This window comes from Benincasa hispida, unplaced genomic scaffold (genome assembly GCF_027475165.1).
Source record: "Benincasa hispida cultivar pf3 unplaced genomic scaffold, pf3_genome.v1.1 HicScf864, whole genome shotgun sequence".
Lineage (NCBI taxonomy): Eukaryota > Viridiplantae > Streptophyta > Magnoliopsida > Cucurbitales > Cucurbitaceae > Benincasa > Benincasa hispida.
The window spans coordinates 27,927-51,542 of record NW_028327003.1 but is presented as its reverse complement, the minus strand read 5'-3'; the positions used below and the strand labels follow the sequence as shown (position 1 = coordinate 51,542).

Below are 23,616 nucleotides of genomic sequence, written 5' to 3'. Positions count from 1 at the left end.
CCTCATAGCAATCTCTCCTAATACAATTGGCTACTAGACACAAATAGAAAATAATATAATAATATATATTTTTTAAAAAAATATTTTCTTTTAAATCAAACAAAAGTCTTGTCAATTAGTCTTAGACACAAACATAAATTAATATAATAATATATAATTTTTTAAAAAAATCAATTTTCTTTAAATACCAACAAAAACTCAGAAGCACACTCTATATCAATTCTCCATCGCTCCAAGTGGCATTCTTCTAAACATTCAAATGGTTAAGAACTCTATAAATAGGAACATTCCCTTTTGTATGATATAAATTATCATTCTAATAAAAGATCCACAATCTTGGTTCTCGTGGGATTACTCCTTTCATCATTTAGGCTACTAACTAACGTTAAGATTTATTAAAAATTTGGAGACAAAAATTAGACAATTAAAAATATATGAATTAAAATTGAATAAACTTCAAACTATATAGAAGAAAATAATAATTTAACCCGTTGTTAATTATCATTAGTCCCATGAATCATGAATGTTATGTTATTATCATTAGAAATATGGATTTATGCAGATTTGTAATTGTCACTTATGATGTAATATCTTTTTTATTAATAGTTCAATAACTATTGTGGTCAATACGACGTTTTCTCCTTGTAATTATTGAATTAAAGAAAGGTGGCTCTCGTTGATGTACCAACCCCACCCAACGACGATGACGGCGTAAAAGCAGTTGTGATGTAATATTCTTCGAATAAAATCATATAACATGTGAATTATAATTTATAGTTATAATAATTGGTTAAATGATGGTTAAAATACTTCTTTTCCTTCATCAACTTTTTATTGTCTAAATTTAGTTCATATACTTACAATAAATCTTACTTTTTTAGTTCCTAAATTTTGAATAATATGTGTATTTGATCCTTGAATTTTCAAAACAAACATTCAAATTTTTAAGAATAGGTTCATTTAGTTCCCAAGTTTTCAAAATTAACCTTTTTAGTCTATGAGTTTTAAAAATATATTTAAAAGGTCCTTGCAGTAATATCTTATTATTTTTTTTAAAAAAAAAAACACATCTTCTTTCTAAAATTATTTTTAAAACATATTTTTGAAAAATTTTCATATAATTATATAAAATGAAAATAAAATATAGTTCCAAAATCTTTTAAATTTATTCTAAAGAACTCAGAGGCTAAAAGGTACATTTTAAAAATCCAGAGATCAAATACACCTAATTTAACTAACTTAGGGACTAAAATGATATATTTTAAAATCCAAAAACCAAATACACCTATTTTTCAAAATGTGAAGACTAACAAGATAGTTTAGCCACTTAAATTTAACCTTTGTACTTTGAACAAATCTTAAATTGGGTACTTTCAAGTTGGGTTAAGTTTAGAAATAATGTGATTTTTAAAAGTAATGAAAAAAATGAGATACATTGGAAAGAAATTTCAAAAATAGTGTTGAAGGGAAAAGTATTGACAAAAATAATTTTTTTAGTGAGGAGGAAAATTGTGTACTCGATACATGATTATGGTTTAATCCAGTCGGCACCCCATGAACACTAGATGACTACCACGTCAGCCATGAGGACTTGGTCAAAGGACCAAACTTGTGGACAGAGTCCACGATGTTGTATTTTCATTTTTTTTTTCGATTTTGATTTTTTTTTTTTTAATTTTATAGTTTTCTTCCTTACTAGACTAGTATCAAAAATAATTTTGATTGCTTTTTTTATTCTTTTGTTACTTTTATATCATACTCATTTACTAGATTCAATGTCTCATGATAAAATGTAAATCCATTAGTTCTTTAATTTTAAAATAGAAGTTTACATGAAGTTAAAAGTTTGAATTACAAGTTAACAGTTTTCCACGTCTTCATGTGCCCCTAGATTAGTTTCACTTTGTTTCCGTTATCATCTACGACAAGTATGTCTTTGATCAGTGTCAACAACATTGAGTCGTCTTGTGTAACATCCCGAGTTTTGGATAAACTGGAGTTAATTATCTTAAATTAGATTTAATTTCCTTTAGTTTTTAGATTTTGTAGTCAGCTTAAAATAATTAAAGAGATAATGAATTTCATGTGATTTTAAATTGATTTAAATATTTAGAATGATTTAATTTGTATCAAATTGATGAATTTATGCCCTTTAATTTTGGTTTTTGGAGCCTAAATTAAGGTAATTTGAAAAGTGAATTGATTTATTAATTTGATAGAACCTTTGGAAGTTTTGGAGATATTGTGATAAAATATTTTATTTATCGTTTTAAAATTTGAAAAAAAAATGAAACTATTAGAATATTTGAAATTAAAAGAGATTGAAAAGAGGCAGAAAATTGGAGAGAAAGACAGCAGTTCAGTTTTTCAATGATGGCTTCCACAAAATTGTTGATTGCTAGAGTTTGAACCGTTGGATTGTGTTGCAATTTGGCCAATCTATTCGAGACTTATAATGTCTCATTTTGAATGGTTGGATCGTTGTTTGAAACTCTAGTTTGTCAATAATCGCAACTGAATAGAATTTGTAAAATTGGAAACCCTCTTCTTTCTCTCACTGTTGCAAACACTCCTCATGCAAGACCCTCACTACCAGCCACTAACCTAAACAATTTGTACCACCAATAGCAACACTAGCCGCTCGTCTATGGTTGTCGCGGCCACCACGGCTGCTAGCACCATTGTTGTCGTAATTGATATTTTGGGTAAGTTATTTGGTGTTATATGAGTTTTCTTGGAAGATATTGAATAGCCATCAAATTTTGGTTTAAGTTTTGGCTTACCCATATCGTTTTGATGTTGAAATTTGGTTTTACAAACTCTCAAAGTGCTTTCTGATAAGATTAAAATTTTTTGACATCCTTTTTTATAAAGTTTTGGGTCTTTGTTGAGAATTTTTGGATACTCACCAAGTGTTGGCTTTTGTTTTAATATTGATTTTTGGAGGTTGGATTAGAAGGTCTAGAGCTCTTATCCACTAGAGTTAAAGGTTGATTTTGGTGATATAGTTGTTGGATCATGTTAATTTTGAAGCTTCGAAGTGGTTTTGGATTAAACCACGTGTTGGGTAAATTGTTTTGAGACATTCGGGTCAAGTTGTAATTGAAATTGTGCCCTAAACGTTGGATTTAATTTTGATTTATGTTTTTAGATTTATTTAGGATTTAAGGTCTTGCGAAGTTAAATTGTTAGCTACTTGGACTTAATTTCAAGGTAAGTACTCTTACTACTAAAACCGCTATTTTATCGATGTCAGAGTTAAAAAACACGCAACGAAAGTAAAACGAATCATTAAGCATTCGAATTCATTAATTTTGGCTTTAAAATAAGCATGCTTGTAAACTAATAAAAGGCTTTCATGACATACCTTTGAAGAACCACTTAAAACTTGAATCCAGTTGCAAATTTTCTTCAAATCAGCTTGTGAACCACCTCAAGGCCTTCTCTACTATCCTCTTAGTACATTAGATTGAGTTGTGGGACTCAAAATAAGCTTGGATTAAGGGAATTTGGAGATAAAGTTACTGCATCACCATGGTAGAAGACCTTCTTCAACCTCAAGTTTTTTCTTCGATTCTCAGCCAATCTTCTTCATTTATGCACGATTATCATGCAAAGAGGATTGTTGCATGAATTGCACCTCATGCTTGGAAGATTGACTCAAGTTTATGGTGGAATGTGTGTGAGCTACTTGAAATGTAAAGTGGAGAAATCCCACTTTTTGGGATTTTCATTTCTATCTTTTTCAACTTTGAATTTCTAATTGATTTCTAAAATCAATTTTTGTTTTCAAAATTGAAATCTTTATTAATTTGACAAAATTAATTCAATACTTAAATTTTTAATAAAATTAATAATAAATAATTTAATTAATTCTAATTAATTCAATATCAAATATTAAATTAATTTAACACTAATTCCACCATCATGGGAATACTTAGAGAAAGTATTGGTTGCATAATGGGAATGCGTTTGTGAGGTGTGTTTGGACGCATAGCAAGAGCCAAAATCTCAAGGAAATTTCTAAGTACTTGACCTATAGCCAAGTATGCATTTGAATGCTAGGGGAAGGCTAAATGCAAAACTTATTCAGAGTTAGTCTCAAAAGGGAGACCAGTAATAGTAGCTAAATATATGCTTTTGTGTCAAGAGTATTGATACCATTACTAGAAGCATATCAACCTTTAAGGAGTAGCCCTAAAGTTGTGAATGACTAAGTATTTATAATTTTTTTAAAGAAACCATGATTTTAAGAAAGATTATTCCCATGTTAGTTTTTTACAAAGTAGTTTTTTAAGCAAACTATGAATTTATGTTTCAAACGTATGCCATGTATGAAAGTATATTGTAAAACTATTTATGTGTAAACACAAAGCAAAGCATGCATTAGTACCTTTAAAGACATGTTTCTATGCGTTTAGCTTTACATGCTTTAAAGAGTCATTCATAGTATTACTAATGTTACTTCAAGCTCGATATTGAAGGGCATTTGGAAAAGGTATCTGAGCAGCTCGATGAAGGACACTGAGAAGGTATCTGAGCAATAGTACTTAAGTATGACGGTACTTAGTTATAACCATGTGCACGTAGGTAGTTTGACGTCAAAGATTGAGCAAAAGGGCTCTTTCTTGACTAAGGAATTTTACGTTGGGATTTAACCATAGCAGGGTTACTCTCAACTAAGAATCAGTTTAATGTTTTATGATGAAAACAACTTTATATGTTCAATGCTTGGAAAAGTTTTCATTTCTGTACAAGGTTACTATAAAGTTTATATTACAATACAAGGTTACTGTAAAGATTTATGTTTTGGTATGATTTCTTTATTGAGACTTATGTATGAGAACCTGTTTTCTTTCTTAAGTCACTGACTAGGCTAGTAGCTCACTCCATTTTTCAAATATTTTCTTGCCCAAGTAGTGATCAAATCCTTCGAAGATAGCTCTGCATCTGCTCTATCACTTAAAGTCAGAAGTTCTAGTAACTCATCAGCTAGGTGGTTACTATACATATTGTACACATGTTGTAGTTGTTTCATGTAGCGACTAAGTTTGGGAGTTGGGACTTATGGGACTTGTGTTGTAATCTCTGTAAATGTTTTGTGTTTAATGGTTAATATTTATTTGGCCTAAGTGGCAACTACTCCTCCATTTAGAGTGAAAATTGACCTCAAAGTTGATTTTCTTGAACAAATATCGATTTGGAAGTCAAAATCTGTATCGAGTATGGATCAGATCTTTAGCTCCATACAAGAGCATATAGTCCCTCGTTCTCCGAAGACATTTGAGGATGTTCTTAACGGCAGTCCAATGATTATATCCTAGATTAGACTGAAATCTATTAACAATTCCAACTGAAATATGCTAACAATATCCTTGTGACACTATTGGATGTGGCCCATTTTGTATATTGATACAAATGATGTGATCCCAAAATCATTCATGTGAAGACATGTGAGTGGAGGCATCCTATGCAATGAGTTTGCATAAGATCGGACCTTGAAATAGTCACTTTTTTTTATAACGATCATTTACTGTTAAAATTGACTATTTCAAACTCAATGACCTAGGATAAATAGATCTTAAACTCGAGCTAACTATAAACTGTTTATTCCAGATTATCCTTTAATCTGCATAGGTGAGAGAAGTCCAACAACACTGCTCAAAGCCTCCCATTTTGGAGATAAGACGAGATAGATAGCTGTGTACATAGTTTTGCAAGATGAAATTCGCTCCTACCCAATTTAGGGTTAACAAATAGCTTGTTCTCTTCAACGCTGATTCCTAGTCTTGAACAATGAGGTCATGCCCTCTCATGATCGAGAGAGACATGTGGTTTATAAGTTGGACTAAAACCAAATTGTTCAATAGAGGATTAGTGAGAGCTTAAAGAGCAAGATATATTTACAAGGGTAAAACGGTAATTTTGACCTAGCTGTAGATACGAACGACCTGTGAATGATCGACTTACTGATTATGATTAAAGAGAGTGTTATTCATTAATTCGGTCAAAAGAAAAGCCAATTAATCTCAAGTTGTTGAAGCTCATAATTTTTAGGTCCATAAGGTCCCTCTACTAGCTCGTAAAATGATCTTGGATTACTGAATTGAGCAGATTTGAAATATTCAAGCCGAAATTAGGGTTTTGAATTTGAATTCAATTTAGAGTTTGGTTAATTATATTAGATATAATTAACAAAATTGGAGAGTTAAAAAATATTTAAATAATGATTTAAATATTTGATGAGGTAAAATATAATATTTAATATGTGGTATTAAATTTAATTAATTAAATTAGTTAATTAATTATCCATTTTATTCAATTTTGAAATTGATATTCAAAATTGGCAATTTGATTAATTGAAATTTTGGATTTTTTAAAAATTCAAAATTAAAAAAATTAATTTGGAATTTGATTTTTGAAAAATCAAAATTAAGTTCTAGAATTAATCTGATTTTATAAATTTAAACTGGATTTAAATAAATTTAAAAAAAGAGAGAGAGAGAGAAGGGAAAATGGGAAAATCTAAAATGGGATTTTTCACTCAAATTCCACCTCATGTCACTTCAATTTCAATAGTGGCATCAGCCTTGCAAACTGAGTTGCATGGTCTTCATCTATAAATTGAAGTATTGAACTTCAATTTGACATCCATACAAGTGAATTGGTTGCTAAAATTCTGCATAAATTTTTTCTCTCCAAAACTTCATCCATCTCAACTTTATTGCCCTCAATTCAATGTTTCCACCACACACTTCAAGCTTGAGAATAGTAAAGAAAGTCTCTGTGGATGTCCATTACAAATTTGAAGTCTCAATTCGTGGAGTGAAGCTGTGTTTTAAAAGATTCATCAAAGGTTGTAGTTCTTGAAACCTTTTCTCTGAAATTTTGTTTCAATGCATGTTTTAAACTCAAATTAAGTGTCATTGGAGTGCTTAATGATTTTGATTTCTTCCGCTGCATGTTACTTTACTCTATCACATCATTTGTATCATTATACAAAATGATTGTATCCAATAGTGTCACTAGGACAAGGTACCCAATCTCATCTATATACTTGTAGATCATTTTGGCTATATACTAAAACTTGATTCTCTTTTATGTCTACCACATAAAGTTAAAGTATTCATATTATAGCCATATATTCGTTTATTGGATTTATATAACAGAATACAATATCAATAACAATTTATTAAAAGTACTCAGTAATACTTTTATTGATAAACATAATATGTTAACAATATTTACAAACTGCGAGTTTTAGGACATTCCCAACAAAGCCATCTTAGAATCTTTTGCATTTGTTCCACTCATCCCCAATTACTGAGATAGCATATTTGGAGAGTTCAGTATATTTTTTTTTCATATTCTACCATTAGAAGAATCTTATGAATTCCTCCCAGTTGATCTCTTTATCCTCACAGCATAACTGAGTCATACGCCACCAGTCATTTGCCCCTCCTTATAGTAAGAAAGTGGCAAGTCCTACCTTCCTATCATTTGGGCATCTTATTACTCCAAAGTACTTTTCGATCATTTTCATCCATTTCTCAGCATCTGCAGGATCAGCTATCCCTGAAAATGTTGTGGCATCCAGAGCCTTCAAACGGTCTATCCCAAAGTTCTTCTCAGGGTTATCTTGCACGACCTCACACTAACAATAAGTTCCTGAGCCAATCTAGTCATCATTTGTTCCCTATAATTCATCTCAACATGGGGTTGATTAGTTTCATATTATAATTCCTCGATTCCACTTCTTACACCAACAAGAGCTTTACTAGTTATGTCAACTGAATGTTTATCTGTCCTGCCACGACGAGTCATAATCCCTAGATTACAATATGTGACACAAAATTTAGTAAAAATCATGGATATCTTACTATGCAAGGCTAAGACATGTTGACTCTCTAACACATAGCCCTCAGGTCTTCCATGCTCTGATACCAAGTTATCATATCCCCTCCCAGATTACCCATCTAATCTGGAAAGATGTGTGAAGATGCTAACCATCACCGCCCCTAATGACAACTAACTAACTCAACCTATACATGAACCTAAACAGTTATACAATGATCATTTAATATATTTAATTTCAATTCGACATATTCCATTTCATGACATTCACAAACGCATTTCATAGCTTTACCATCTCCTATACACAAACCCATCAACAAAGTTTATGTACTACGGTAACAATGTTTATAATTCTACAACCAAACAACTACTTTTGTCCCATGCTCCCAAAACTCAAATACATATAGTTTGGGATATGCAAACTATTTATAGCAGAACTTCAAAACATGTAGTTGAATATGTGAATTGTACTTGTAAAGACTAAATCCAATAAACTAAAAATTCATGACAATTGTATGAATACATGAAATTTATGTGGATACATAAGGTTGGATCAAGTTCAGTAAATAGCGAAAATGGTCTATAGTATACGAATAAGGTCGGATACCTTATTCTAGTAACACTATTCGATGCGGCCCACTCTGTAGTTGATACAATTTGTTGTAAAGTGCTATAAACGAAGTGAATATGATTCGTTCATATATTGATATGAGGAGTGGGGGTGTTTTATGTAATGAGTTTGCATAAGATTGGACCAAGAATTAAGTCGCTCTTACTTTATAACGTTGTTTACTATTTAAGATTGACTATTTCAAAGCGATGGCCTAAGTAACTTGACCTTAATCCTGAGCTAACTATGACCTCGTGTTTATTCGGGATTATCCTTAGATTTCCATAGATGGGGGTTGGCTCAACAACATGGGCTTAATAAGCCTCCCATTTCAGAGGTAAAATCAGGTAGATAATTGGGGACATAGGGTGCAAGACGAAATTCACTCCTACCCGCTTTTAGGGATAGTAGAGAGGTTGTTCCCTTAAGTGCTAACTCAGAGTCTTGAAAAATGGGTCTCACCCTCTCATTGGCACGAGAGGGACTCGGTTTAGTGATTGAATCACAAACCAATTGTCCATTAGAAGATCAGTAGGACTTAAGGAGGAAGATGTAATCTCGGGGATAAAAACAACTTTTGGCACAGTCGTTATTATGAACAACCCGTGAAGGGTTGACTTACTAATCATGGTTATATTAAGTGGACATAATATATCTACAGTGAGGGGAGTGCAACTACTGGGCTTTAGTGAAGTGACTCGGTAGTTAACGAATGATGGTCAATTAGGTTAAAGAGTTTAACCGGTTAATCTTGGATCGTTGGATCCTATGATTTGTAGGTCCATGAAGTCCCCCCTACTAACTCATATCGGACTAAATCTTAGAACCGTATGACGAACGAATTTGAAGTGTTCAAATTTGATTTTTGGAGAAAAATGTTGACCTAATGTTTAATTGTGAATTAAACATAAAGAGAGAGAAAATAGGAGATATTTAAATAAGATTTGAATATTAAAATTATGAATAGGGATTCATATTGATTAGGATTATTGTTGAATTTAATACTAAATTAAATTAATTAAATTATTTAATATTAATTTAATTTAAAAATTGATTGTTAGAATTAATTTTGAAATTAAATGGAATTGGTCAAAATTGCATTAAAAGTCAAAATTGTTGACTATGTCAAAAATGCAACAAAAGTCAAAATATTGACTTTTGATTTTGAAAGTCAGAAAGTCAAATTTGAGACTTTGGACTTTGAAAGTCAAACTTTGACCTTTGACCAAGTTAGTGGAAAGATCGAACAATTGTGAGTGAGAAATGTCACTTTTTTGCATTGTTAAGTGTTGTCTTCATTTGAAGACAAACTTGCCTCACTAATCCCACTTTGAGCTAGTGGATTTTTTAGTATCAAATTTTCATCAAACTCAAAGTTGCATGTTTTGCAAGTAATGGCCTTTAAAAGGAAGAGATTATTGATTTTTTTTTTTTTTTTAGCCAAGTGGAAATTTATGAGATTATGTGATAATCTCGTTTTTTTTTCTCTCAAATACTTAATCTTTTCCTCTCTAAATTAGTCACTCATTCTAAGGCCGGAGAATAGTTAGGAAGACTCTCGCGGTGGTCTACGAACTGTTCGTGAGGAGATTGGAGCTGATTTGGAGAAGATTGAGACTACAAAGATTGTATTTCTTCCTCCCCTTTTATTTCTTTTAATAGCATGCTTATTCTTTGAAATTAACCTAATTAGAGTACTTTAAATCCGTTATTTCTTCCGATGTGCATGTGTTCGTTCTATCATTTATTTGGAATGATGAGGCTTTGAGGCGCTACTTGTTTAAATTCTTATTTCATCTTGTTCTTTCTTTGCTCGAGACTAGCAAAGCTTCAAATTTTGGGTGGTGAAAAACACCTGAAAAGTGCTTTTCTTACCTTCGGATTTAGAGCTAATATTGCTAGTTTGTATGATTTGACATGGTTAAATTATTTAATTTCAGGAAATCGAGTCACAAGAGCAATTCGAACTTATTTGGATGAAATTTGTGCAAATTCTAAAATACAATGGCTCTAGGACCAACCTTGCAAAGAGAAGTGAAAGAACAAGGTCAAAAATCGCTAAGTGATCAAAAACAGGGTAGCGTAAAGCTACCTCAGAGCGTTGCAATTCTCCAGAAAGAAGGACATGCGTCACTCTGCCTATTAGACAGTGTCGCAATGTCGTCTCCGAGCGTTGTGACGCTGTGACAATGTAACATCCCAATTTTTTTTAGAAAAAATTAAGTTAATTATCTCAAATTGCTAAGTTTTAGTTTCCTAATCTTTGGAATTTGGAAACAAATTGTTACAGTTGAAGAAGTTTTATTGGTTAATGTTTTGAATATGAGTTTTAAATTAATTGGAAGGGATAATTGAATTATTTGTAAAAAAAATTTTGAGTTTTTGTGAACTTTGAAAAGGAAAAGAGGAAATTGTGATTTTAAGATTTTACCCTCTTTAATTTTGGAACTTGGATCCAAAATTTAAGTAAATAATTAGGAAAAGATAATTGGTTTATTTGGAAATAATTATTAAGTACTTAAAAAGATTTATAAATTTGGATTCAAGTTAATTTGGAAAGTTAGAATTTAATTTTGGGATTTAGAATTTTTGGAAAGAAGTGATTTAAAGTTGGTGAATTTATTTTTAGGTTTATTTAATTAATTGGAGAAGAGGTGAAAGATTTGAGTTTGATATGACATATTTATTAAGGAAAGAAAAAATATATATATATATACACATAAGGGTTTTGGAATTTAAGAAAAGAAAAAGGAACAAATATATATAGGTTTTGGAATTTAAGAAAAGAAAAGGAAAGAATATATATGGGTTTTGGAATTTAAGAATATAACCTAAATATATATAGGTTAGTGAAATCCCGAAGGAGATCACTAACCTCTAGTTAAGTCCTAAAGGAGATCACTAACATCTCGTGAATCCCATTAGAGACACTAACCTCTGGTGAATCCCGTAGGAGACAAAAACCTCTAGTGAAATCTCGAAGAAGATCACTAACCTCTAGGGAATCCTAAAAGAAACACAAACCTCCAGTGAATCTCAAAGGAAACACAAACCTCTGGTGAAATCCCGAAGTAGATCATTAACCTCTGGTGAATCCCGAAGAAAATACAAACCTCTAATGAAATCTAAATAAAATATAAGTTCAAAATAAATTTTCAAACAATAGAACTTTATGTTCAAATATCAAGACTGGAATTTAAAGCATTAAAACATGAGTCGAAGCATCTCTCTGATCCCAATGGCACAGTCACGGACTCCTTTTGTCATTCGTAGGTATGTCCTTGCTCTTAGTTGAAAACATATCATAAAAAAAGATGAGTATAGAATACTCAATAAGTAACTCATTACTGGGATGCTAAGCATTTATGTCTAATAAATGCAACATTCTAATGAGACATGCAAAAACCTTTACTTATCATGGATGATCATCTAGTGAATAATTTAACCCGGCCTACCATTGGTGAGATGTACCCACAAACCTCTGGTGAAATCTCAAAGAAGATCACTAACATCTCGTGAATCCCATAGAAGACACCAATCTCTGGTGAATCACGTAGGAAACAAAAACCTCTTGTCACACCTCGTCCCAAACTACTATCTGAGCCTAGGAGAGGACATGACTGCAGCAGTTATCAACCCTTTTGTTGACACTTATTGCCTAATAACTCTAACGGAAAATAACTCTGCTACCAACATGCAACTCATATACAGCGGATGCCTCTTAGGCCAAATACATTAAGTTTAAACACACAACATATTTAGAGAGATTACATTACTAGTTTCACAAGTCCCAATGCCCAAAACATTAGTCCTTATATGAACAACTGTCACATGTGTTCAATATTTACAGTAACCACCTAACAGATAGTTTAATATATCTTTGTCCTTTAGTGGCAGAGCAGATATAGAGCTACCTCCCGGGATTTGACTGCGCTACCTGAGGGAAAGGAAAACATTTGAAAACGGGGTGAGCTTGCTAGCCCAGTGAGTGACTTAAGAAAGAAAACTGATTCTCATGCGAAAGTCTCAATAAAGAGATTAAACTGAAATATAAATTTCTACAACAACCTTGTACTGCAGTATAAACATTTTCCAAGCATAAAGCATATAAAGCTGTTTTTATCAGAAAACATTAAAATTGTTCCTTAGTTGAGAATAACCTTGTTGTGGTTTAATCCCAACGTCAACTACTAGTCAAGAGAACCCTTTTGTTCAATCTTTGACTTTAACTACCTGCGTGCATGTGGCCATACTAAGTATCGTCATACCTTAGGTACTATTGCTCAGTTACCTTCTTAAAACTTGTCCTTCAGTATCGAGCTGCTCGGATACCTTCTCAAATTTTCTTCGGGATCAAGTTTCAAGTAAAACTAGTCATAAAATGACTTTCTCTTTAAAGTATGTAAAACATAACGCATAGAAAACATGTCTTTAAAGATATTAACACATGTTTGGTGTATTTAAACACACATAAATAGTTTTTCATAAACTTTCATACATGGCATGCGTTTAAAACATAACTCATGGTTTGCTTAGAAATTACTTTGTAAAACTAGCTAGCATGAGAATAATCTATCTTTAAAACATGGTTTCTTTAAAACATTGTAATTATTTAGTCACTCACCATGGTCGTTTAGGAACCTCTCTCTCTAGAAGTTCCTTGGTTACCTCAGGCTCCCTTTTGAACCCTAAGATCCAGATTTAATTTAAAGCTCAAATTACTCATAGTTCTAAGCCTTATCTCGAGATACTCCATTCTAAAAACATGCTCTAAACATCAAGACTGGCCCAAGCTTACCCGACAGCTCAACCCTTCTGTCTTTTCCTCATTCTCCAGCTCGATTCCTTAGAGCTTCTTCTCCGACAGTCCTACCCTGAAAACTAGACTCTCAGAGCTTTCAAGTGGCTTTGGAATTGCCAAACGCACGAGTATGCTAGAAGATATCCTCGTCCCAAGTTGATGCTACTTCCAGACTTCACTGTCCGACAATATATCCTCCTCTTGGAACTTTATGACCGACGCATGGTTTTGCTACCAACGCATGCGACTTTCATCAACACATAGTTTCTTCACAATCAGCCTTCTACACTCTTTTTAATGTCATTTGAAGAGAATTTGAGTTATGATCTGAAGAGAAGTCCTTGGCCCTATTTATAGGCGTCCAAAATCTCTCCAAGACCGACACCTCCTGCTTGGCCGCATGTCCAAGTGTCTTTTTCCCACACTATTAACGCAACCTTCACACCATCGCAATCCAAGGTGTCTTCCTCTTCCTTAGCCAACACATAATGCTTAAAATTGCATGTCTTCTTGTGCATCCATCTCACTTTCTTGAAGCCCAAGGTGTCTTCCCAACAAGCCATATGTCCGGATGATCACCATTGGCACATTCCCCACTTTCTCACTTTCTCTCTAGTTTAGACGAACTTCGACTGCTGCACCGCCGACGTCCACATCCTTTCCTCCGTCAAGTTGCAATCGTGCCACTCCGGCCTTCACGTCGTCGGATCTGCTCGTCGTTGGTCCTCCTCTCTTCCAGTTGTTGTCCTCTGTCGAATGTCGTCATGAAGTTCGTAGTTTTGGGATAAGATCTAATTGATTTTTATGGTTTTGTTGAGGATCTTGAATACCTAATAAATAACGAGTTTAATTATCATTTCAATCGTGATTTTGGAGGTTGAATTTGAAAGTTTGAAGGAGTTTAAACGGTCGTTAGCATGCTGTTAAGCAGAGTGAAGGTGATTTCGGCAAGAATTTTGGTAAGGTTTGGGGCTTTGTGACTTGTTCAGTTCGAATGTAATTTATACAAATTAAGTTATTAAGTTTTGTTGCTGATTTTGGCGTGATTAAACGCTTAGGTGTGAACTTAAAGGTTAATTTTTTTTTTAGTTTACGTACTAGGATTTAATTCAAAGATTGTAGAGATTAGAAAGGGTTAATTGCTCAAATATTTGAATCAATTAAAGATTCAAGAATTTCACAAAGATTCAATTGCTTTTTGGTTCAACCTAATATCAAAGTAAGTAATCTTACTACTGGAACTGCCCACGGGCCAGACACTAGATATATGCCAGCATGATAGATGAATATTATGACAGAACGATAACATGATAGATGGATATTATAGTACTGATATATGTTCTTGTATGAGAATCTTAAACTATTTGTGCACGTAGAGACTTGCATGCTAGTAAGAGGTGATACTTGATTCACTAAGGGTGTATTTGATATGAGGATATAGAGGCGTATATGCATGCTGTATAGCCATGATATAGAGGTGCATATGCATGTTATAAAACCATATTGTAATAATTGTGATGTTGAGACTGTAATAGTGTCATTACTGATTAGTTAGATACCTACCAGATATTGTGTTTCCTTCGGGATTTACTAGATATTGTGTTTTCTTCGGGATTCACCAGATATTGTGTTTCCTTCGAGATTCACCAGATATTGTGTTTCCTTCGAGATTCACCAGATATTGTATTTCCTTCGGGATTCACCATATTGTGTTTCTTTCGGGATTCACCATATTGTGTTTCCTTCGGGATTCCCCAGATATTGTGTTTCCTTCGAGATTCACCAGATTGTGTTTCCTTCAGGACTCACCAGATATTGTGTTTCCTTCGGGATTCACTAGAGGTAGTAGGCATATTTAACTACAGTAGGATAGAAACTAGTTTTGCATGTATGTATGTGTCCCATGAGGACTAGAGAAATTTTATGTTCCACCAGAGGTAGGCATCTAGAGGACATAGACGCCTAGCTTGACTCAGTAGTGGAGTTACTTACTGAGTATTTTATACTCACCCTTTCTCATGTTTATGTTTCAGGTAAGGGCAAGGATGCGCTGGCGAATGACAAGAGGAATCCTTGAACGAGCCACTAAGGACCAGTTTTATGCTTTCGCTCATGATATTTAGATTTCTTTCCATGTTTTTCAACTTTCAATTTGATGTTTGAAACTTACTATTAAGATTTGTTTTCAGACCTATTTATTATCATTTATGATTTATGGGTACCCTATCGTATGTTTTTATTATCTAAATTTAATGAAAGTATTTTGAGTTCCGTTTATTTATTTAGCATTTATTTCACTATAAAAGGATGTCGTTTTAAATTTCATGCATGCATGTGTTTAGTAACGATCTAACTTGAGTCCTAGGGGGTCGAATAGTTACAGACAACTTCTTTAAAAATAGGTTTTCTAATGATTGATAGACAAGAGTTTTTCATTGGGATTTCTACCTAAAAGAGAATAGAGACGTCTGAGCAAGAGAGTCGTTGTTGGAGATCGATCAGCAGCTCAATGATGAGAGTTAAGAGATAAAGATTGCAACACGGTGACGGTGAAGGGAGATCGATTTAGTATTTATCCTTCTTTCTTGCTTTCCATGACAAATTTCCGTATTAGATCTATCATTTTGACAATCATGAGTACCTAATCCTCTTATTTCTAGGTTGTTGTTCATGTTATGAATTCACAATGAACTAATTATTAACATTCGGATCAATTATATGACGATTGGATTTTAATCTCTCTATGCAAATTCTTTTGTTTGATTGGTCATTAAACAATTCTATTCTAGGTTGATTTTTTTGCTTTTGAAGAGAAATTTAGTTGGATCTAAGTGATTAAACTAATTTGCTAATGCATGAAAATGATTAAACAATAATAGGAGCTGAAATTGAAAGATCTTAACGCGACATTGTTGTAACCATTCAAAAGAAATTCAAATTGGTACATTCATGCTAGATGGGATTAAGCTTGATAAAAGATATCCTAAATTTAGACTTCTAGGCTCATTCGATCTAATTAATTGATTCATTTGTTAATAACGGTTTAGAAATTCATAATGGAACGACACCCTGGTATCATTTTCCCATTGAAATGTTAGATCTATTTTATTGTTTTACATAACTTCAACAACAAACATTTTTTTTTTTATTATCCAAATAAAATTAGCAAGTACATAACAATAGCTTACAAAAAATTCTCACAACACCAATCTCTAAGGATGATACCACATTCAAAATTTATTACTGTGATACGTACGCTTGCATGCTATCACAAGTATGATGTGTGTGATTGAGCAAGAAGGTCTCTTATGATAGTATCCACTTAAAGAGCGTTTTTATACTACCTCCTATGGTTTTACATTTTTAAGATAGACATGTAGATGATGTCAAATTCCTCGAGGATGATCTTGTTGGATCGGTATGGCAAGCCTGAGGGGTGAATAAGATTTTATTGCACTTTTTCTTAAGTAGGCTCAAATTAAGCCAATTAGACTCTTTAATTTATTAAATAAATTAATAAAAATCCTAATTACTGTTAAATAATAAGATTGATAAAAAAGAAAAGAAAAAAAGAAAAAAAAGGTATGGAACAATAAATTAATCAATCTCAAATGATTAAGAAAAAATAATTTAGAGCATGCAACTAAAATTAATTACAAAATTAAGAAGAAAAGAGTTAAAAAGAAGATATCGTAATTTTTATAGTAGTTCAATCAAATTCGACCTACTCCACTTTTCCAAGTGTTTCCTAAGATTTTAAATAAAGATCTTCTGAGGTTCTTTCCAAGAATTAGAGTCAAATCGCTACGTTGCTCCTTTTTTGAGTTCAAGAGCAAACTCGATCCTTTCCATGGATTGGGATCCAACCATTATAATTTTAGAAGATTTAAAAATACAAAATAAATTCTCTAATAAGTAAAACCTTTTAATGCTCCAACTCCTAATCATTGCCCGTTATTTGCTTATCATCAAGGGTCTATAGTATGTGGATAAGGCTAAGTGTCTTATCTTGATAGTACTATGGATATGACACACTTTGTAATTGTTAAAAACAATTTGATCAAAATCGTTCATGTGGATAAAAGTGAGTGAGGGTATCATATACAAAGAGTTTGAATATGATTAGATTGTGGAATATTTAATCTCTTCGTAAATTCCTTAATTGATCAAATTAATATTTCATAAGAGTAACTTGAGCTTAATCCTGAGTGAGTTATAAACTTTTGTCTATGAGTGGAGATGTCCAAAAATCCCACAAGAACCCACCCCGAACAGGATGGAGAATCCCCTAATACGAGAATGGGGAAGTGGGGAATTTCTTTTCCCGTTTACCATTTAGGGCCGAGGATGGGGGTTATATTCCCCGCCTCCGACCCCATGTCTCGCCTCGCCCCAACTTTTATCTATAATTTAAAGATCTTATTACTTTTAACTCCTTAAATGTTGTAATATTTAAGATAGAACTATAATGTTCTAATTCCATCGCTAAGAATGGCAGTACAAGAAGGGTTGACTACAGAAGACAATGCTAAGAATGGAATAGAGAAGTGGGGACGGGGAGAGGGAAGACTTCCCCGTCCTTGCCCCACCTCGCGAGCATCTCTACTTCTAAGGACTCGTCTTTTAATTTGCATGAGTGAGAGTGACCTGAGTTACCTCAATATACTCACCATTTTGGAGACTTGATAAAAAAACAAGAAGCTGTGAACTCCAGAAAGGAAAGAAAGGGAAACTAGAAAATTAAGACGAAATTCATTCTTTCTCAGAGGATAGTAGATGAGTAGTTCCCATAAGTGCTGACTCCAAGAGTTAAACAATGAAACTTCACCCTCTTACTAACCCGAAAGGAACTTGATTTATGATTGAATTTACAATCCACCTATTTCAAACAATTATTCTACAAAGATGTGCTTGTTTTTTTCCATCATTGTAACCCTATGTAAAATAGAAGGAAAACTTTGATTGCATTGTCTTCGACATCAAATGCACATGTCACATGCGCATTCTCCAAATCAGAAAAGGCCAAATGCATATTTGGGAAAGTATTTAACCCACAAACATCACTCACCGAACGCCATCCAATCCACTCAATCAGTGGATGGCCACAATCAAGTCATGAGGAGAAATCCATCCTTGAAGGTCATGGTGGTTCTCTTTAGGTTGAATCTCATTGAATCTTCTTTACCGTTGCTAACCTTAATTCTAAAACGGTTAAGATCACTTTTCTTACTCTTAAAACCACTTCAAAATATGCTTTTCATCAATCAAAATCAATTTTGATGATACAAAAGTTGCATTTAAAAGTTTATTGTGTGATTAAATACATGTTTTAAAATGATTTTAAACATGATCAAAGGAACAATCTCAAAATCACTCTAGAGTAAAACTTACATCACAATAAGTTTCATACTGAGTGACAACCATACATATTTTCGATGCAAGCTGATGATAATTGTAGCTGAAATTCCCTACAGAAGAGATTTGCATAATTCCGCAATGCACAAATCCTATCAAAAGATGAAAAAACTATAATAAATTAGAGATCATTATTCCACAATGCACAAATCCATCAAAAGATGAAAAAACCTACAATAAAATTGAAACTTGTGGAAGTAAGAAAAAGATGAACATGAAATGAATATATACATCACTCAATCAAACTGCCGGGGCAACAACAGGACTCTCATTTGCCATCATATCAAAGGACAATTTATAAGGGACATGCCAATCACTGAGACCGCACAATATGAGCATCAGGGAAGAACATGTCAAGTACATAGTTTCCAAAGATAAAGAATGTTATGTTGCTGAATATATAATATATATTGTAACATTGGAGTTATCATAAAAGGTTAAGACATGCAAACATCGAAATGCAGAAGCAGCACGCTGCTTCATTCATTTGTATATATGCTGATGAAGGTAACTTGATTTGCACAGTTGTTTCTCCTGTTCATAAGTCACAAGGAAATGAATGCCAGAATCAGATATGACCAACCGATCAATCCTCCAAAGCCCTCATAGAAACACAAGGTTGTATTACAAAAATAAGTCAAATAAAGTTCTTGGTAAACTTCCCATATTACTTATTATGAGATGTTCATCTCTGAAGTAAATAGATTAGCTTCGCAAAGCTTCTGGTAGTTTAATTAATGTTGGAAGGAAGATGAAGAATGCAGAAATATCCAATATATGTATATGTCTAGAGTGAGAGATTTAACTGAACAGGAAAGAAAAAACTATCTGAAACAGAATATTAAAACATACATCTAAAATAAGGCTACTGCTAGGCCCCACCAATATTGTATCAATACAAGAGGTTTAAAATGGTAATGTCCGAGGAGGCAAGTTAGTTATGACTATGAGAGCGTATGGAGATTTACTGTTGGGAACAAGGATTGAGGAATGCTGTAGCTGGTCGTTTGTGTCCGCAGTTTATTAGGTGGGGAGTAATAATATGCTGAGGGTAGTATTTTCATTTTCCATGTTTTCAGTATTCAAGTCTGAGAGATACTCAGCCTCAACCCTTTTTCGAAGGGCTGAGAGACTGTATTGCCTTGGGGCTTTTTCCCTATCTTAAATATCAATAATTGTAAAGGAATATCTTACAAAAGCAATCAACCTGGGAAGATTAGGAAATAGCATAGAAGTTGCAGGAAAGGATGGAAATAACAGATAGGGAAACCGGAAGTACTAAGTAGGATGTTAAGAAGTTACTGAAAATGGAAGAGACTCTTGCAATATTGTCAAAGGATGCAGAACGGTTGAATGTGAAAGCCTAGCAGAGCAGCAGCAATGAACATCGAAAAACACTCAAAAAAGAGTGACACTTTGGCTACAGAGATGGAGATGCAGATGAACAAAAATTCAGGGTCTACCATGGTAGAAGAGTCGAGTAGGGGACCAAAGAGGCAAAGAAGTTCGTAGAATCACCACAATTGGTGCAGGAGATATCATTGATTGAAACAACGAACGAGATCAAAGAGGGAGGATACAATTGGAGCAAGTTCAAGATGGTTGAGATGACAGTGTTCAATGTAACAGATCTAAATTTGTGGTTATTTAGAGTGAACAAGTATTTTCAAATTCATAAGTTAACTGAGTCGGAGTTATTCGTTTTGAAGGTGTAAGGTATACATATAAAGCAGTGGAGTTGAAGGTAGGCGAGTTGACAACATGATTGTGGAAAGTTTCTTCCCTCTAGACTTGAGAGGTGAGGACATTGAGCTCAAAATGCAATAGTTATACCTAAGGAGTTATGGAAGTGGATTGGCGAGCGTTGACCATGAAGGTGAAAGCAAGGGAGTGTGAGGTAACATTAAAGAGGGACTCGAGTTTGACTAGAGCACAAGCGACATTGAAGAGGATGGCTAAAACATGGGAGGGCAAAACTCATGTAACATCTCAAATTTTTAGGTAATTTTTAATTTAATTATCTTAAATTATTTGGGTGTTATGTTGAGCGTTGAGGCTAAAATCGAATTATTGAGACTAAGATGATCCAATTTAAATTAGGTGTTCAAGATTTAAAATTTGGATTTAATTCAATTGGTGGATTTAAATTTGAGTTTGAAATATTGGAGATTTAGAAATCTTTGGTTTAATTGATAAAAGGTGATGAAAAAGAAAGAAAATAGAGAGAAAAGATGCACACAGAGGTTTACGTAGAAAAACCCTAGTATAGGGAGAAAAAACCACGGTATAGAAGTTTCTTATTATAATTTTTGATACATAGGATACACAGAGGTTACATGCTTAAATAGAAAAGAGGGAAACCCTAGAGTATAGTAAAAAGACAAAAATGCCCCTAGAGTTAAAACCCTATTTTCAACACTCCCCTCAGGTTGGGGCATAGATATTAATGAGGCCCAACTTGCTAATACAAGAGTCAAAAAACTGTCTGGGAAGCCCATTCGTCAGAACATCTACAATTTGTTGACTGAAAAGAATATAGAGAATACAAATGTTGTTACTGTCAAGTCTCTCCTTGATGAAATGTCTATCAATCTCCACATGCTTCGTTCTGTCATGTTGTACTGGGTTGTTTGCGATACTTATTGCGGTTTTGTTATCACAATAGAGTTTCATAGGACCATCATGACGTTGATCGAGATCACTTAGGACATTTTCCTGCCAAATTCCCTCACATATCCCCAGACTCATGGCCCTGTATTTAGCATCGGCACTACTTCTGACAACAACTCTTTGTTTCTTACTCTTCCGTGTAACAAGGTTACCCCATACGAAGGTACAGTATCCTGATGTCGACTTTCTGTCTACCACAGAGCCTGCCCAATCTGCATCCGTGTATACCTCGATGCACCGTCTGTCGGACTTCCTGAATATCAATCCTCTATCGAAGATATTTTTAAATACCTCAGGATGCTGCTCTCATATGTTCTTTGTAAGGAGACTACATGAACTAACTAACTACACTGACCGCATACGCAATATCTGATCTGGTATGGGAGAGATAGATTAGCTTCCCAACAAGCCGCTGATATCTTTCCTTATTAACCGGAGTACTGTTACTCAAGTTATTGGGTTTAGCATTAACTGTCATAGGAGTGTCCACTGGTTTACAGTCTATCATACCCATCTCCTTAAGCAAATCCAGAGTATATTTTCGTTGAGAAACCGAAATCCCTTCTTTCAATCGAGCCACTTCCATCTGAGAAAGTACCTCAATTTTTCAAGGTCCTTGATTTCAAATTCCTCAACCATTTTCCTTTTCAATCGGTCAATTTCTGAAGCATTATCACCTGAAATGACAATACCATCTACATACACAATCAAAACTGCAATTTTTCAAGAAAATCCATTATTTTGTTTGAATGGTGCTCCGTTCAAAAAGTTAATTGGGAAAAATCTGTCATTTGTGGGTTAAATATTGAAGATTCAAAGCTGAGGGCAGTAGCTTTAAGGCTGAATTGTCAACTAGCACACCTTCCTGTCTTATATTTGGGCCTCCCTCTTGGGAGGCATCTAAAGAAATTGGCTTTTTGGCAGCCGGTCAAAGATAAAGTACACAAAAAACTTGACAAGTGGAGAAGATACAACTTATCAAGAGGTGGAAGAGCTACTTTGTGCAAATCAGTCCTTTACAACCTCCCAACCTACTACATGTCCTTTTTTTTTTTTTTATGCCTGAGAAAGTGATTTCAGCCATAGAAAGGACCATCAAAAACTTCTTTTGGGAAGGCTATAAAGGGGGAAAGGTAAACCATTTAGCAAAGTGGGAGCTAGTCTCTAAAAAGCAAGCAGATGGGGGTCTCGAGCTAGGAGGCTTGAAAGTTAAAAATTTGGCTTTATTAGCCAAATGGGGCTGGCGATATGTGAACGAGCAACCCTCCCTGTGGAGTCAAGTTATTACAAGCATCCATGGTAGCAGCCAATTTGGTTGGCACACTTCCAACAAGGTTCATTGCAGTCTTCGAAGCCCTTGGATAAGTATTTCAAGATCTTGGTTGAATGTTGAGAATTTGGTAGCTTTTAAATTGGGAAATGGAACCAGAATTGCATTTTCGCAAGACCCTTGGCTGGATTCTTCTCATCTAAAAGACAGATTCCCTTCCCTTTTTGGCTTTAACTACCCATCCCAATGGTTCAGTATCAAACTTTTGGGATTCTCACACCTCTTCATGGACACTCAACTTCAGAAGAGTCCTAAAAGATGATGAGATTCTAGAGTTCCAATCCATACTAGCATTGTTGGTTAAGTAAAAATTAATCAATAGGGAAGATACTCGCCTTTGGTCCCTTGAAAATAATGGCTCTTTCTTAGTTAAATCACTGGTTAATCACCTTTCTTTGACCCCACCAATTTCAGCCAGTCGTCAAAAGGGTCTTTGGAAGACCAACAACCCTAGGCGAGTTAATATAACATTATGGATAATGCTTTTTGGAGCCCTAAATTGTTCCTCGGTGCTGCAACGAAAGTTGCCCTACTACTATATCTCCCCCAATTGGTGTGTCCTTTGTAAATCAACTGAAGAAGACCTTCAGCACCTATTCTTCAACTACTGTTTTGCCTTTAATTGCTGGAAAGATTTCCTCAATTGCTTCAACACCTCTTGGGTCTTCGATAATTCATTTAGAAGCAATGTGCAACAACTACTTTTTGGTCCATCTCTAAAGAAATACTCTAATTTACTATGATTAATGGGGTGAAAGCAGTGTTGGTTGAAATCTGGTTTGAAAGAAACCAAAGAGTGCTCAATGGGAAGGAAACTCCTTGGTTTGCTCATTTTGAGGCAGCAAAACTCAACGCTTCTTTTTGGTGCTCCCTTTCTAAATGTTTTGAAGCCTACTCCTTGCAAGACATAAGCTCAAATTGGCAGGCGTTCTTACA

The 23,616-nt window shown here is 33.9% G+C and overlaps 2 long non-coding RNA genes across 3 annotated transcripts; one reads left to right on the top strand and one right to left on the bottom strand.

Annotated features, from left to right (window-relative positions):
• Window positions 1-16,387: 16,387 nt before the first annotated feature.
• Window positions 16,388-19,048, bottom strand: LOC150029857 (uncharacterized). Of its 2 annotated transcripts, XR_016527296.1 has the most exons (3): window positions 18,912-19,048; window positions 18,657-18,772; window positions 16,388-16,694 (listed from the first exon to the last, which is right to left on the bottom strand). It is a non-coding gene; the product is annotated as an uncharacterized LOC150029857 (long non-coding RNA). The 2 variants fall into 2 exon arrangements; XR_016527295.1 differs by lacking the exon at window positions 16,388-16,694 and having other exon boundaries at window positions 18,601-18,772.
• A 1,115-nt stretch (window positions 19,049-20,163) lies between these two features.
• Window positions 20,164-20,423, top strand: LOC150029856 (uncharacterized). Its single transcript, XR_016527297.1, has 2 exons — window positions 20,164-20,302; window positions 20,390-20,423. It is a non-coding gene; the product is annotated as an uncharacterized LOC150029856 (long non-coding RNA).
• Window positions 20,424-23,616: the final 3,193 nt, after the last annotated feature.